This window comes from Gorilla gorilla, chromosome 11 (assembly GCF_029281585.2).
Source record: "Gorilla gorilla gorilla isolate KB3781 chromosome 11, NHGRI_mGorGor1-v2.1_pri, whole genome shotgun sequence".
In the NCBI taxonomy this organism is placed as follows: Eukaryota; Metazoa; Chordata; class Mammalia; order Primates; family Hominidae; genus Gorilla; species Gorilla gorilla.
Genome location: NC_073235.2, coordinates 109929507 through 109947698, shown reverse-complemented (window position 1 = coordinate 109947698; position 18192 = coordinate 109929507). Strand labels below are relative to the sequence as shown.

General features: G+C 40.5%; 1 protein-coding gene across 4 annotated transcripts in view; it reads left to right on the top strand.

Moving 5' to 3' along the window:
- Window positions 1–18192, top strand: part of KLF7 (KLF transcription factor 7) — a 459558-nt gene that overhangs the window by 199299 nt on the left and 242067 nt on the right. For all 4 annotated transcript variants that reach the window (XM_063695139.1, XM_063695140.1, XM_063695135.1 and 1 more), the window contains exon 4: window positions 2521–2575. The gene's annotated coding sequence lies outside the window, so the exon portion shown is untranslated. The remainder of the gene's footprint in view (window positions 1–2520; window positions 2576–18192) is intronic.

Sequence of the window (18192 nt, the reverse complement as noted above, 5' to 3'; positions counted from 1 at the left end):
GCATTTTAAAATGCCACGCTCAAAAATATCGCCTGAAATGTAGGCAAATGAACTGCTAACATCAGTGTCTATACCGGGCTCTTGCTGGCACTCTGGCCGCGTGTATGACCTTTCAACACGGTATTTTAAAAAATGAGCAGCGCTTTCCTCTTCCCCTGGCAGCTCAGAATAGCCCTGTTTCCTTTCCTATAAACAAGTCATATCTCTGGGAATTTCTAAAGCTGAATATTGTCTGCTAAGAAGACATGACTCACGCCATTTCCTGGCAGTTCTCACAAATTCAAGAACACCTCTTGAGGAAAGAATCCCAGACAAGAGTGGCCACAGAGAGCCTCGGATGCCTTCATTTCAAACACAGGAAGCTGAGAGACAAAGGAAAACACTAGGAATCGTCCCTGGCCTAGGCATTCCCCTCTTCTGGACTGAGTTCCTATTGTGGCTGTCAGAGCAGCCAGGGGACACCCACTGGGAAACTCGTCTGGGCCGGTCTTCAGGCCTTTAGTCACTCACCCACCCCCTCCATTTGGAAACTCACCTAGCTCAGCTTCCTCCTAATTCTCGCGGTAGAGGTTCTCTGAGGCGGGATTCCCCAAGGAAATTACCAGGAGTTCACGCACACTGGAGCTGTGGGGCTTCCTAGCTGCTTTTAGCAAAAACTCTGTGGCCAAAAAAGATCTCCTTTCTGCATTCTTTTCCCAGCACGTCCTCTCCTCCTCCACCCGCTGGCCCTGTCTCTCTAAGTCCCCTCTTCAGTGCCATGTCATTTTCCTCGTATTTGCTAAATAGTCTAGAAACAAAAGAAAAAGTGTTTTACTTGGCTTCTCCCAGCTCAGCCGTATAAAAACCTCTGTGTGTATGTGTGTGCCTCTGTGTGTTTATGTGATGCGTATGTCTCTATGTGCTTGGGTGTCAAGCATATGGGAACAATAATGCAAGGGGGTTGCTTGAAGAGATTGGATGAGAAAAGTTGGAAAAATTCTGGGTAATCAGGGTGTTGCTGCAGTCATACCTACTTCTTGCTTTCAGTTGTACCTACTTTTTGCCTTCTCATTAATGAAACGTCAAAGGATTGATTTGCATATGGCTCTGCAAATGCACTGCGGTGGGAAGGTTTAATTCCTGTTGATCTATAGCATGCCCTGATATTGGTCTCATTAGAACCAGAACCCTGGAAGCTGGAAGTATCCATAAGGGCACGATCCAGAGACAATAGTGACTAACATGTATAAAGCATGATGTATGTGTCAGGCATGATGGTATGTACTTCATATGCATTTTCTCATGTGTCACTAGTAAGGAAGCAGGACTGGAGAAGTTAAGTCAATTGTACAAGATTTTTAAAAAGTCATGGCAAAGCTGGAATTTAGACCCATATCTATTTGGAAACCACAATCTGGTTCTTAGTCACTGTGCCATAGAGCTATCCTAAGAGAGTAAGATGGGATAGGAAGGGAAGGAAAGAAAGACAAGAAAGAAGCAGAGGACAAGTATGTGATTACTACACTGATATAATTGAATGATGTCATTTCTCCCTCAACTCTCTAGGATGACCAACTTATCCAGGTTTGCCTGAGATCTTGGTTTTAGTACTGAAACGCTCACAACCAAGAAACTCCCTCAGTCTTGGGAAAACCTGGACAGCTGGTCATTCCATTGCTTACCATCTGGAAAATCTGCTACAGATCGTGTGGATTGTTAGAAGATAAAGCCCATCCATTTATGACCTGAAGAACCTGGGTTATTGGGGGATACAGTTGAAATCCATGTCATGGATAGCTGTGCATTATATATATGTTGTTTGTATGCCTCTCACAGAGTTCTTGAAATTTTGAGTCCATAAAAGACATATAATAGTTGTTGACTTGATTTATAAAGAGCAAGATAGATTATGAGTAAACATCTGTGGGATGAGCACAATTGCAAGTAATAGGGCTTTAGGTAAAACCTAATCCATGAACAGTAAAGATTTTTTTCAATGTAAAGTTGTTTTCTACATGTATGTGCAATTTCTTTCAACAACACTGTATGATACATTTTGACTAGTTTTTTTTTATGGTAGAGTCTAGGAATATTCACTTTCTATCACTGCTGTGCTCCTGAATGGTTCTATGAAAAAAAAGTGGATTTTTAAAAATCATATTTTCTGTGTATTAGGGATGTGAATTCTTTTCCAGAGCCAATATGGCCCCTCACCTGTTTGGTTTTGCAAATGTCACTTTTAGATATACAGTTAAGATGCTAGCTGCAAGTGGAAAATACCTATGCCAAACACTTGAGGAGCAATAAAGAGTACTGCTTTATTGGTGGATCTGGTTCGGCCCTGATAATAGGTTTAATCTTCAACAAAACAACTTCTTATTTTCTCTGGAAATAGAACTGACTTTCTCTCTTCCTATGTCTGTCTCTTTCTCCCTAATCTAAAAACTCCCCTACACAAGCATCTACTTCCTCTTAAGCTTATAAAGTTTCTTAATGCCTCATCTTTCTGATGTGATGTGTTTGGGTTTTGTTTTCTTTTAGAGTTTTCGAAGAACTCCAGGAAGTGGCTGCAGAGCAAAGTAGGATCCTGATACTGGTAAGGAGGCTTCTGCAGTAACAGTCTGGGGGTGACCAAAGTAGTATTGATCACAAGCAAACCTTGAAATATGATCAACCTACAGCTCAGTTCAGCTCAGCTCTCTTCAGTTCCTCCATGGGAGCTTTGTTCTTCCATTTGAAGGGAGTAATTAAGACTGCAGACACCCTCCACAGTAGAAAAAATTTGGTTTCCAGTCACATCAATTTTTGGGACAACCTGCCCCTCCTCCCAGTTTGTCAAAGGCAAAGGGGAAATCTTGGGATATTTGTGTGTAATAGACACTGCTTGAGACTGAGCAGTCACTCGTCTCTCTCAAGGGTCCTTCCTTGCCTCCCTTTCCCCAAACATTCATATATTTGCTTTAACGACCCCTTCAATTTAAGTCCGGCTGACCCAAGCTGGGGAAGGTTATCTTTCTTTTTTACCTCTCCTTCAGGAGAGAAACAAGGCTGACAAATTTATGGATTTTGGTTATTTCTTTAATAAATTACTCCCTGGGATGTGATTCCAGGAAAAAGATGCTTTAGAGGATAAATGTTTTAGAGAAAGTGGTGACTAGGCAGAATTATGCATTGCGGTGAGAGATACTCCACACTCCACGTTAGGCACTTCTAGGAGACTAGACATTGTCAGAGAAATACCCACAGAAGTGTACATGTGTTGGTAAAATGTCTTCCATGGACATTATAGTCATACATCACCTAATGATGGGAATACGTTCTGAGAAATGCATCATTAGGTGATTTCATCGTTGTGCGAACATTAGAATGCACTTACACAAACCTACGTGATATAGCCTACAACACACCTAGGCTGTGTCATCTAGCCAATTGCTCCTGGGCTGGTTACAAACCTGTGCAGTATGTTACTGTACTGAACATTGTAGGCAATTGTAACACAATGGTAAGTATTTGTGTATCTAAACACAGAGAAGGTACAGTAAAACATGGTGTTATAATCACATGTGGTCTATCATTGACTAAACAGCATTATGCAGTGCATGACTATACTTTAGGATAAAGAGAGAAACACTTTTTTTTTCTCTACCATTCCTGCTTGTTTAGTGTTTCAAACAGAACAAATAGTGCTGAAACAACCTGGAGAACTTGTCAGTCATTTTTGAGTATGTAAAATATTTTTTAGGAGAACAATTCCCGCCACTTCTTTTTATGACATTCTTTATGTCTGTTGAGGGAACAGGAAGCAATGCCTTTGAGTATTTCATAGGGTGTGGAAGGAGAAAGGAGTCTTTCTGTTGTGATACAATTCCTCATTTTTCGAGATGAGGAAACTGAGGCCAAGAAAAGTAAAGGAAGTCACCATAGATCCTACAGTGCGTTTGCACGCATGACCCAGGCCAAAGCTCAGTTTCCCTTTTTGGCGCTCTATAATTACATGGGAGTTACCTTCAGATGATGTGTTTCAAGCCCTGGAACCACATGGATCAGCCCCTCCCTCTGCCTGTGCTATAGCTCATTGCTCACCTGTGCTTTGTTCTGTGCGGGCCCCGATATAGTTGGTTTGCCAAGCTGCCTCTGGGCTCCTCAGAGAGCATTAGTCACGAGCTCCTGTCTCAAGGGCCCTGATTCATTTCTAGATGTGATTGCATCAGTGTGCATGTGTGTCCTTTGTGAGAGATATGAGTCCATGTTGCGTGTGTGGGAGTTTGCCAGAATTACAACCTTCTGCCCCTTCCTTGCCATGGCTAAAGAATAAAGCAAAGAAGAAAGAGACATCCACTTGGGGCTTTTTACAGACTAGAGGTCCTGTTTTCTTAAAGGTTATAAATGCTGCTGTAGGAAATGTTAAGAATTAAAATCATGATTACATTAGGCATCTGCTTTGCTTTCCGGTGATCCTAACTAGCATTTGGAGTCAGTGAATAAAGTGAAGGCGGCATTTTAACTGTCTCCTTGCAAAAGTGGCTGGGCAAGGATACTCAGGCTTGTTGGGAAAGTACATAGAGATCTCAAGATAAAAGGTTTTACTTGAGGGAAAGGTTATTGTTATTATTTTGAACTTTCAGAGTGGTTTCCTTTTTGCATATTTATGATATTAATATAATCTTAATAGAAGGCTTAATGTGCAAGTTGCTAAGCACATTGCCCAATGGAAAAAAATAAATTATACAACTACTGCAATGATAAGGCAGTTTTCTACTATATTTAATTATCTCTTTCTCAAATGGAGAGACTGCAGAAATCTTAAAAGCATACTGGAAAAGTTTCAATAATAAAATAGTCTAATTTTAAGATTTAAGTTTCAGGTAAATACCAAGTGATACAGGCCTTTACAAAATATAAAATAAAATAAAGTGAGATGAAAAATTTTCGTGATTGTTTGATATCTCTTACTACTGGAGAAACTGGATGTTGAAATGGACAAGACTGAAAACAAACAGATATATTCTTCAAAACAGTGTGTGAAAGAAGCAAAGGATTTGGAGCTCTTTAGTGAAATAAATCTGAATTTGGCCTAAACCTATTTTAGCACTAGGCTTTGATGTAGTTTTGCACTATACATAACTTAAATGGAAAAGTGTGGGCACCATTCTTCTTAAATAGTTGAAACTGTGGCTTTGGCCCTGTAGATCATGTTTTATCAATTCATAAGAAACAGAGATGAGACCCACTGTGTTATTGGATTGAGGTATATTGTATAAGCAGTTTCCTGCTATGTAAGTCAGTTTCTTAACAATCATGTGAATTGATTCAGCTACATATTTACAATCTCCAGCTTTTGCAAGGTCCTCATGGCAGCCCATATCCTGTGCTTCTTTATTCCAAGAGAATGTTAAAAATTTTCACCATTCTCACTCTGAACAACCTTACATTTGGCTCATGATATTACTTTCTAATTCACAGAAAGAAGTATAGCCTGTCAGGGAGGAACTCCCTCAATTTCTCCCTTCCCACCCCAGAAACACTGACAGCCATACCCCTCCTTTCTTCCTTTTTTCCCTTCAAAATCCTCCTGTGTCCAGATCTGGCCCCTCCACCTGTGCTTTGGGCTACATCACTCCCACTCCCATCTCTTCAGGAGGTTTGCTCTTTGTATTCAGTGTTTTCAATCACTCTTTCTCTATTGCTTTCTTGTTCTCAGCATATAAACATACTTAATTCTCTCCCATCTTAAAAATATTTATATGCATTTTCCTTAACCTAGGGTATCCTAGCTACTATCAAGTCTCCTCTCCAAGTACACACAGCATAGTTTATACTTATTACTTCTACTCCCTTATCTTTCATTTATTACTCAATTTAGTCCCATCTTCCACCCCTACCACTCCCCAGGAAATGCTCTCACCAAGGCCATCCAGCATCTTGTAAACTCTAAGTTCAACAGCCTTTTGTTAGGCTTCAGATGGCTTGACTTTAAGGTAAATACTTAAGTCATCTTTGACTCCTCCCTTTCTCTCACTTCCCACATCTGGTCCCACAGCAAATTGTGTCAGCTTTACTTTGAAAATCTGTCTGGAGTTTAACTACTTCTCACCATCCCACTGCCACCTGGTCCAAGTTACTATCATTCTTGCCTGAATTACTGCAATGGTTTCTTAACTTGTCTCACTGCTTCTGCCCTCACCCTCCTCCACCCTGTTATCAACCCACAACCAAAGTTGAGGGCTTAAATTAGATAATGCTATTTCCTCTCCTAACACCCTCCAATAACTTCCCATCTCAGAGTAAAAGCTAAAGTTCTGACTATAACGCACAGGGTCCTACATGATCCTCCCCTTCTGCCTGTTTTCATCTTCTGTTATTCCTCTACTTCCCCAGAGCCAGGGCTAGCTCAAGGCCAGAGAGATGCCTAGGGTGCGAGATGAAAGAATTAAGAAGGTGCTTACTCTCAGGGGTCGGCTGCACTATCAACAACTTCTTAAAATTGCGCTTCTTGACGTTCTCCTTTGCTTGCTTCTGTTGCCTGGTTTTCCTTCAGCAACTTTGACTTTCTCCTTAATTCCACATCTCCCACCCTCATCTAAGCAGCATGGTGTAGTCATGGTTATTGTTAGATTTTTGCAGTGCAGATACAGAGTTAGATTGCTTGAGTTCACCTTTTGCTTCTAGAACCATGTGGCCACAGATAAATTATTTAAACTTTCTAAGCGTCAGTTTCCCCATTTGCAAAATTTTAATCATACTGCCTACCCCATAGTGTTGTTATGAAATTTAAATAAGTTTAAATTAAATCACATAAGCATTTAGTGCAATACTAAGCACATAGTAAATGTATAATAAACATTATAATTAGTAATTATTTTTAGTAGTATTAATATTACTCTTGTACCTGTCCCCTTAAAGCCCAACATCCTCTCTGTTAAGCCATTTGAGTTTTTCCAGAACAACTGCAAAATAAGAATTCCTGGTACATAAGTGAGTAATTTTGTCTAAAAGGTAGAGAAGAGAATAGCATATTTTACGTTTCCTTTTTTGTGGGAAAAATGTTACAGATCACACTTTTGTCAAGAAGCCAAAGAACAAAGTTGATTAAAGCATTATGCCTGGAAATAAAGGGGAACAGGACATCAGCAAAATTCTTTTTATCCATTCACACATTGAAGACATGTAAGATCAATGACACACAAAATGGAAGAGAAATCTTAATCACACGTGTGAAGACTAGCAGGTATTTTTTTCCTGTGCACATCAACGGGCTGTATTGTGGCATATACATGAAAGGGTGAAGTGCTTGATGTCTTTAGGTTATATTTTCCTAAAACTCCATGCTACTAGGAGAGAGGATTTTGTTTAATTAACAATTATTTCAGGAGTCATACTGTGAGATGCAATGTTAGGATGGATACTGGGGGAGCACTAGCAGTGGGTTCAGCAAGGAACTAGAAGATCCTTCTGCCTGGAATACTCTCTCCCCAGATTTTATCATGACCATCTCCTTCTTGCCGCTAAGGTACCAGTTCCCTAATCAATCAGAGTCAGAACTCTCCGTCTCATTTCTCTGCTTTGTTTTTTCTCAGACCTTATTGCCCTGAAATTATTTTGTTTACTTTTTGCTTTCTTGTTTACCATCTGTCTCCTTTCTCCATGAATATAAGTTCCATGAGAACATGAGACTTCTTTGTCCCTAGAATCTGTAATATTGCCTGGCTCTTGAAGACGTACAGTCAATGTTTGCTGAATAAAATAAGTCATACTTGGATACCAAAGCACTCATAACTTTATTCCCAGAGAATAACTGGTGATTGACAATATGCTTCCTTAACTTGATTGTGTTGAAAGAAATAGTTAAAATTGTGAATATGACAAAGCCACAGCCAGATGTTGTGATTTCAAGACACTGAAAAAAAATATTTGTTTACCCTATAAAGGTCCACAGGATACCAAGCAGAAGGTCTCATACAAGTGTTGAAATGAGGGAAGAAGTGGAATCAGTTTTTTAAAAATTAATTAAGTAATACAAACAAGCACCCAGAGAGAACAACGCAGTGAGCATCCACAGCTGCAGCTTCATCAGGCTTCCATGTAGCTTCACCAAGAGTTTATGCGCCATAAATACCCTCAGGCTTTTAAAAAGTGTTATAATATTTCAGAATCAGTTAAAGGACCCTATAAATTCCTCCCAGATCCTATTTTCTTTCCTCCTCTTTCAGAATTTACCACTATACCAGAGAGTTAGAGCTCGCTAAAAAATCTAAGTTGGGGTTGTATGAAATTTTGGCCAGAGAAATATGAATTGAAACCACTTTTGGATCAAGGCATTCAGAGCAAGGGTGGTCACCCCCCTCCTTCTCTGATGTGGTGCATCTTGCAGGCCATGTGCCCCAAATGTCCAGATACAAGCGCCACTTGACTCATATCACACTCACATCAGATGAGGAATATGTCTTTATAAGCCAGTGGGATTTTGGGATGTGGTTATTGACACTCCATAGCCTATTCTATCCTGAGTAACATAGACATAACTGCTCATTTGGGTGTTTATTATTTACTGTTTTAATAACATTGCTGCATATATATGATGTACAGATAATATTCAGGTTATTGTGATGTTTTAAAATATGCTATAAGTGGTATGATACACTAATATAGTTGAATTTTTGGGGATTTATCCATGTTGATACTTTTAGGCTTAAGTTCATTTAGTGAAAATTTATTATAGTTCATTCATCCACTCTCCTGTTGATGGATATTTAGGCTCTTTGTTTTTTTCTGTCATAAACGCCCCTGAAATGAATAGTTCATGTCTCCTCCTGCATGTGGTAGGAGTTCCTGCAGAGTTTATATCTAGAAGAGGAATTGCTGAATTCAAGGGTAGGTGCAACTTCAATTTTACCAGGTATTATGAAATTGCTTCCTAAAGTTGTATAAAAAAAAACCTTGCCATTTTTCTTTAATGTCGTATAATTCCAGCAAACATAATTTCTATGATTTCAAGTAGCTTTTTCAAATTATGTATCTTCAGTGGTATATATTCAGTATCTTGAATAGCTAGAACCAAGTCCATCAGGGTAAAAAAAACCCTACATGGATTTTAATGTTAAAGATGAGCTCTCAGATACTCTGTTTTTTTTTGTTGTTTTGTTATTTTTTTTGTTTTTGTTTTTTTTGTCTTGCTCTGTTGCCCAGGCTGGTGTGCAGGGGCGCAATCTCGGCTCACTGCAACCTCCGCCTCCTGGGTTCACGCCATTCTCCTGCCTCTGCCTCCCGAGTAGCTGGGACTACAGGCGCCCACCACCACGCCTGGCTAATTTTTTGTATTCTTAATAGAGACGGGGTTTCACCGTGTTAACCAGGATGGTCTCGATCTCCTGACCTCGTGATCCACCCGCCTCGGCCTCCCAAAGTGCTGGGATTACAGGCGTGAGTTGGATATTCTTTAGCAGACTAAATTGTGGTGCAACTGGCTTAATTATTGAGTTTTTTACTCTTTTCCAACAGGTAATTTTCTTGGCTTGTTGGAAAAATAACTTGATATATCATTGCACATATTTCAAAACCACATGCAAAAGAGTACAAGAAAATAATAACAAATGCTTTCAAGAGGTAAGTGCAACCAAAAAGAGGCTTAAGAATTTATTTCCCATTAGCTCTAGTTCAAACATTCAAACATTCCACTTTTGAGAGTGATATGCTTGTCAATCTAGCATCTGGCAGAACACTGATGGTATCTCTCAGCAAGATAACTCTCCAAAGTTATCTTGAACCTATGATTGTTCAGAGTCTACAGAACTATCTGAAAAGCCATCAGTTATCAGCTGCTATTACCAACAACCTGTAATTGTGAGTTAGTTAAGATTTTCTTTTCTTTTTTTCTTTTTTTTTCTTTTCTTTTCTTTTCTTAGACCAGATCTTGCTCTGTTGCTCAGGCTGGAGTGCAGTGGTACGATCTAGGCTCACTGCAACCTCTGCCTCCTGGGTTTGAGTGATTTTCGTGCCTCAGCCTCCCAAGTAGCTGGGACCACAGGTGTACACCATCATGCCTGGCTAATTTATGTTTTTTTTAGAAACGGGGTTTTGCCATGTTGGCCAGGCTAGTCTCAAACTCCTGGCCTCAAGTGATCTGCCCACCTTGGCCTCCCCAACTGCTGGAATTACAGGTGTGAGCTACCATGCCCTGCCAGGATTTTCTTTCTCTTTTCCTTTTGTCTTTTTTTTTTTTTTTTTTTTTTTTTTGAGACAGAGTCTTGCTCTGTAGTCCAGGCTGGAGTACAATGGTGCTATCTCAGCTCACTGCAACCTCTGCCTCCCAGGTTCAAGTGATTCTCCTGTCTCAGCTTTCAGGCACGTCGCACCAAGCCTGGCTAATTTTTGTATTTTTAGTAGAGACGGGGTTTCACCATGTTGGTCAGGCTGGTCTCAAACTCCTGACCTCAGGTGATCTGCCTGCCTTGGCCTCCCAAAGTGCTGGGATTATAGACTTGAGCCACTGCGCCTGGCCAGATTTTCTTAATTGAACAAAAGAGTAAGATGCAAAACTAGACCTATTCTAAAGATGCAAACAATATAATCTCTTCCATGGATATGAAGCAATTATCTGTATTGCTGTTAACGTAAGATAATATGTTTAATTTTAGTATTTTGAATATTTTTGATGAATTTTCTAAGCCTAAATTTGTTGTCTACATGTATGCTGGGCATATCTTTAAGAATTTAAGAAATTCAACCCAAATGACAGGATCTGTCACAGGGATCATCAATGCCTGTGACTTCAACTGCCCCTCTTGCAGTCACGCCAAGTGAATCAAATCTCTGGACACCTCCAGACCAGATCTCTATGCTGATCCCATTCCTAAATATCCAACATGATACCTGACAGCTTTACCCAGCTACAGCCAACTCTTCAGATTCAGCAAGTCCAAAGTTGATCTCATCATTTTTCACTCCAGTTCATTTTCCTTCTTCAGGCAATGCTTGGATAACAGTATCACCATCTATCTAGTCACTGACTCAGACATGTTAGGTCATCTTCCTCCTCACATGTCACTGCCTTTTGAAACTATCCCCCTCACTCCATCTACTATCATTGCTGGCTCTGATTCAGGCCTTCATTGTCTTCTGCCTGGACTATCACAGTAGTCTCATATTTATTATCCCTGTCTCCATTCTGGTCCCTGCCAGTCATCCATACTTCTTCCAGAAAGAAATTTTAATAAATGCAAATGCCATTTACTAATACTGCTTACTATTCTTTTATGGCTACCTGTTTCTTTGCAGGTAAAGACTTTTTTTTTTTAACCAGGTCTTACATAATCTGATATTTGCAGATATCTCATTTCCTAACAGTTTTTAGCTGGACAAGAACACAGGATGCATATGAAATGTCTTGTAATTTCCTAAGTCCATCTTGCCTTCTCAGCTACCTTGCCTTTGCACGTGCTCTTCCTTCCAGCCAGAAGATGGTCTGTTCATCAAGGGCCTGTGCAAATGTCATCTTCTTGATTGCTCCCTTAGTGCTCTCTGCACACTTCAAGCATTACACATTCACTCCTTCTGCTGGGCTGGGAGAGCTCCTAGAAAGAGGGATTGAAATTGTATTCATGTCAGTCATGCAGTTTGTGCATGGCAGCTCAGACCTGCTACAGATGGGCGGCCAGCAGTCAATGAAGGGGACGTGGTCAGCTTTCTTCTTCCTTTCTACTCTTCCTCTCCCACATTGCTAACCTGGCTTTCTGACGCTTCAAGCACTGAAGCCAAGGCAGGGCTTAGAAAATCTTTAATGTATTCTCTTTCTCTTCTGGACTTTTTTTTTTTTTAATTTTTTTTTTTTTTGAGATGGAGTCTTGCTCTGTTGCCCAGGCTGGAGTGCAGTGGTGTGATCTCGGCTCACTGCAACCTCTGCCTCCTGGGTTCAAACAATTCTTCTGCCTCAGCCTCCTGAGTAGCTGGGACTACAGGCACACATCACCACACCTGGATAATTTTTGTACTTTTAGTAAAGATGGGGTTTTGCCATAATGGCCAGGCTGGTCTTGAACTCCTGACCTCAAGTGATCCACCTGCCTCAGCCTCCCAAAGTGCTGGGATTACAAGCATGAGCCACCATGCCTGGCCTCTCTTCTGGACACTTTTGTGGCTTCTTTGAAGACATTGCTGATACTCTTGCCGGGAGTTTCCTTAACCCAAGTGAATGGATCTCTATTGTGGTGGTGCGCAGGAGCTCTCATCCTGCCCCAATTGCCTGGCCACGACAGAAACCCCAAGCCAGTCTTTTTCCCCTACTCACTCAACCCACATTTGGATGAGCTTGGAAAGCCTGCCCTGCTGCCCTCAGAACACCTCGCTACAGAAGTAATGGAGCGTTTTATACCTCGTTGGTGTAGGTCTGGTATCTGTTTTGACATCTGAACCAGATTTTCAGTGACGGTCCATTCTGCAGAAGAAGGGGTAACTGGTGCCGCAAACAGGATAACCACAGTATTTATTGTGTCTGATATTAGTATAGCCACTCCATTTCTCTTGTGGTTGCTGTTTGTATATCTGTTTTGTGTATCTTTTTTCCATCCTTTCACCTTCAACCTATTTGTATCTTTCAATCTAAAATATGTCTCCCATAAACAGCATATAGTTGTATCTTGTCGTGTAAAAAATCCAATCTGATATCTCTTTCTTTTGATTGGATTGTTTAATCTAGTCACGCTTAATGTTATCACTAGTATGGTTGGATTTACATCTGTCATTTGTAATTTTTATTTTCTGTGTTTCATGTTCATGTCTTTTTTTCCCCCCCTATTTCTCCTTTATGTTTCCTTTTGAAAAATAGACTTCATTTCTAGGATTTTTTGGATTTACAGAAAAATTGAGAAGATAGCAGGGGGTCATGTATATCTTGTCCCCAGTTCCCTGTATTATTAACATTTTGCATTGGTGTTGACAATTGTCACAATGAAAGAACCAGTATAGAAACATTATTATTCACTAAATTCCATAGTTTATTCAGATTTCCTTAGTTTTTGAAAAAAAATGTAGCAAAATGTATATAACATAAAATTTATGATTTTATCCATTTTTAAGTGTAAAGTTCGGTGACATTAGTACATTCACATTGCTGTGCAGTCATCACCACCGTTCATCTCCAGAACGTTTTCATCTTCCTGTTAAACACTGTACCTATTAAACACTAAGTCCTCATTCTCTCTTCCTTCAGCTCCTGGCAATCACCATTGTCTTTTCTGTCTCTATGAATTTGACTGCTTAGCTACCTCATGTAAGTGGAATCATATAACATTTGTCTTTTTGTGTATGGCTTATTTCACTTTGTGTCATGCTGTCAAGGTTCATGTATATTATTGCATGTGTCAGAACTCCCTTCCTTTCAAAGACAGAATCATATTCTATTGTATGTATGTACCACATTTTGTTTATCCATTCATCTGTCAATGGACATATGGGTTGTTTCCCCATTTTGGCTATTGTGAATAATGCTGCTATGAATGTGGACATGCAAATATCTGTTTGAGTTCCTCATTTCAGTTCTTTTGAGTATATACCCCATATTTCCTTAGTTTTTATTTAATGTCTTTTTATTGTTCCGAGATCTGATTTATGATACGTTACATTTAGTTTGCCTGTCTCCTTAGGCTCCCCTTGGCTGTGACAATTTCTGATTTTTCTCATTTTTGATAACCTTGATGGTTTCAAGATCAAGGAGTACCAGTCAGGTATTTTATAGGATGCTCTTCTATTGGAATTTGGAATTTGCCTAATGTTTTTCTCACACTCAGAGTGGTGTTACAGGGGTTTAAAGGAAAACCATAGATGTCAAATGTCATTTTCATCACATCGTATGAAGGGTAGATAGTATCAACATGATTTGTCACTGTTGATATTTACCTTGATCACTTGGCTGAGATAGTGTTTGTCAGGTTTCTCCACTATTAAGTTACCTCTCTTCTGTGGTACTCTTTGGACGAAAGTCATTAGAAAGTCATTATGAACAGTCTGTATTTAAGGATTGGGGTTTTATGGTTCTTTCATTAAAGGAAGAGTATCTACATAAATTATCTAAAATTCTCCTGCCAGGAGATTTGGCTCTTCTCCCCCATTTATTTATTTATTCAATCATTGTTTTAGATTAGTATGGACCCATGAATATTTATTTTATACTGTGGGTTATAATCTAATACTATTTTGTTCATTTTTTTTGCTCAAATTGTTCCAGCTTCGGCCACCGGGACCTCTTTCAGTTGGCTTCTGTGTCCCTTTGACAAACCCCTATCAATGTAGGGGTTTTGTTTGCTTTTAGCACTTCCTTACTTTCTGGCACTATAAGATGCTCCAGGTTTATCTTCTATTTTCTGCCCAAGTGCTAGTTTCAGTCATTTCTTCAAGAGACCCTGTTTCCTTTTATTGGAGGATGGTATTTGAAACCAAGGTCTGGGAAACGTGTGCTCACAACTGCAGTTTCTTTGCAGGTCTCACAATTTTGTGTTGAAACTGGACACTGTAATAATATTTTACAGCAGCCCTGGACACTGACTCCCTTCCTTCCCAACCCCCAGGACTGGTGGTGTTTGTTGTATGTTTTGTCATTTGTTTATTTGTTTAATGATTTGACTGAACTAATCCTGTGATGTCTGTTTCTACCACAGTGTGCAACCTCTGACGTCCATGCTTATATATTTTCCCCCTTGTTTTTATCTTTTAGCCTGGCTACCTATGGGCTGTCCCTGGGTCTGGGTCCATATAAGCCACTCGTTGGCCAAAGGTGGTACTTAAGCCCCCTTAGCCAGTTAGATTTTTACTCTTTATCTCTGGATGTGTGTGTGACTTACAGGCTGCCTTAATAATTCAGAGAATTTATGTTTATTGCCCCCATATTCAGCCATGGACTAGTAGCTTGGAGTTTCTTTCTTTGATTGCTCCCAGGAGGGCTTAGTCTTGGGCATGCCATATCTTTCAGTTTGCCCAGGGTGAGTGTGATTTTATTTTTAAGCCTGGCTTCCTAGGAGTCACCCTGGGTCATGAAGGCTTATTATTCAAGCCAGTGTTTGGTCAGAGGTTGTGTTTAAGCCCCTTCTACATGGGAGGATCTACCTTGTGTTGACTGTGATCCCAGGAGGGCTTTTCCAGCTGCTCTTTGTCCGATTCTGTCTATTAAACTTCTGAACGCTCTGCTGTTTTGCTTGTATCCTGGAGCTACTGGCTTCTTAATTATTCTCCACCAAGATTTCCCTTGTTTTCAACAACATCCTTAGGCATGGAGTTCTCCATTCTCTGTTCCAAATAGCCCCTTCAGGCAGAGCTGCAGAGCTGTACATCCTTGGGGTCACCACATCCCCTGGGCAGTACCCTGTGCCACTGCACCAGAGCTAGGGGTTATACTCCAGTTCTGTGAGCCATCTGAGGAAGCAGGTGGGAGGGAGTGCCAGACCCTGGTCTTCTCAGCCTGTCCTTTCTAACATAGAGCTTCTCCTATGGGTGAGTTGGGGCAAGGGTGATCAGAGCCCCATGATTCTCAGTGAGCTACAATTGTGTAGGACTGGGTAAAGGAGCCCTGTCCTCTAGGGCCAAGCCTGCCTTGAATAGAGCTTCTGCAACATCAGGTTGGAAGGAAGAGAATCAGTAATGCAACTGGCAACATGCCCCTCCCAGGGTGAAACCATAGCCCTAGACTGTGTGCTGTGGGGAGAGGAAGTCCCTATCTTCTTGGCTGTTCATGGTCAGAGTACAGTTTCTGTGACATGGAATTGAGTGGGTGGGGAGGAGGGTTAAAGAAGTGGGTCATGGCTAAAATGCCACACACTTGCCATTTTTATAAAACTTGGTAGATTATGTTAAATGAATATTTTTCCATTTGTCCTATGTTCTTAGGACAATTTCCAGAAACTTTAAATGATGTATTTTGATTTTTATAATTATCACCAGTTAAATTGTTTTGCTGGGGAGAGGTTTCACCAGAAGTCCTACCTGTCCAATCTTTTTTTTTTTTTTTTTTTTGAGATGGAGTCCGTCTCTGTTGCCCAGGCTGGAGTGCAGTGGCGCGATCTCCGCTCACTGCAAGCTCCACCTCCCGGGTTCACGCCATTCTCCTGCCTCAGCCTCCCGAGTAGCTGGGACTACAGCCGCCTTCCACAACGCCTGGCTAATTTTTTAAATATTTTTAGTAGAGACGGGTTTCACCATGTTAGCCAGGATGGTGTCAATCTCCTGACCTCCTGATCCGCCAGCCTCGGCCTCCCAAAGTGCTGGGATTACAGGTGTGAGCCACCACGCCCGGCCGCCCCCATCCAATCTTAATACCCTTTTACATCATTATGATCTCTACCATGAATACTGGAGACAGTCTTCTGAGATATTAAGGTTGCTGTTGCCACAGATTGCTTGGTGGGGAGTTGAAGTTTGAGAACCAATGAGAATGTAAGGTCATTTTTGAGGATTAAGGAAAGAACTGGCATGGTCATTAGTGGGGAAGAGGTGCAGGAAATGGGTTTAATTTTCATCTGCGGCCTCTGAGTGTAATTCAGGTAGATGATTATTACTCCAGTCTTCTTACTACATTCATTCTAGTGTTCTGGCGATCTTGATATTAGCCATCTGATGTTTCCTTAGGCATGTGAGCTGATATCAGCAGCAAATAACATCTGTTCACTGTGAGGAGAGAGAATGCACTTTAATTACAGTGGGAGGAATTTGGGCTAAATGTCACTAGATAGTCACTGATCATAAATATCAGCCCAAGAGGCCTTTTTCAAGTATAAATCAGATCATGCCACTCTCCTGATTCCAGACCCCCAATAACTGCCCAATGCAATTAGAGTCAAGTTCACTCTTCTAGCCAAGACCTACATTTCATTTCACTCTGTCACTGACCATGCTCCAGTCACTTGGGCTTGCTTTCTGCCCTTCGAGCCCAACAGGCTTGTGGCTGCCCTGGGAGCTTTGCATTTGCTGGTTCTTCTATCTGGAATGCCCTTGTCCAGCTCTTTATGTGGTTAACTGAGGAATGGTCTCAACTCCAAGGTCACTCCTTGGAGAGGCCTTCCTGGACCACAATATCTGAGGTAGGTTCTTCACACCCCCAGGCTTCAGTGTTTTGTGTTTATTATTGAGATGCCTCTATTCCCCAGTAGAATGTAACATGCATGAAACAGGAATCTTTATTTTCAATGTTGTCTGCTCTGTTCTAGGTACTTAAAACACTGCTTGTCATCCAGTGAGAATGTAATAAATCCAAAGCACAAAAGAGTGAAAACATGACATGGAATGAATGTGCACAGTTTTCTTTTTAGGTTTTAAAGGAAAGAATAAAATACTGTCACTGTGAGGTATCTCAGAAGCAGGGGTCTAGATGAGATTATATGATGATGTCTTGCAATGTGGTAATTCATTTTCCTAGTAGAATAATTCTTTGTAGAAGTTGGCAGACTGAAGTGTTTTTCAGGGGAGTAAATCCTCCAAATAAAAACGGTCCAAAATATAGTCAGTTCAGGTCCTGTTTTTAGTTCTACTTTGACCCCGGATTATGAACAATTTCATGTACGCTTTTACTATCTTCTGGTTATGACACCTAGTAAGAGGTGCAATATGAGTAACACAATGGTCAATCTCATGTATTTGTGATTGCAACAATAACTTTGAAGGTTATGACTCGTAGAAGACACAGAAGCTCCAAACAACGCTGGCTTTGCCAATTTAAACAAATCCTCTTTGCTCTCTATTTCATAATCAAATAAATGTCCCTTCTTCCACCACAATGATTAAACTATGTATTTGGTTCCAAGAGGTGTTTTCTTTGTCAATTATTGTACTGAGGAATTTTATCATCTTGAATTTAGAAACTAATCTTCTTATGAGAAACACAGGAAGATGACCACAGTTTTAACAGGTCTAGGACTTGAAAGTCTGCATTATGGAAGGGTATGGAAACATGACATTTGATCATGGGAGGTGAGAGAGAATGTTAGAGGTTCAGTCTAGTAAATAATGGACTAGATACACTGTATGCATAAAATATTGTGTACTTCATCTGTTTGCTCATCAAACGCATAGCAAAAACTACATGTGTGAAAGTTGTCAGAGTCAAAATGGAGTCACTAATGTTAAGAAAACTCTGACAAACAGAGCCAAGGAAGGCCATGAAGAGAGGGGTCTCATGCTTGTATGTTTTATAACAAAAAAGACTCTACAAAACCCGCAACCTTGCACAAAGGCCAT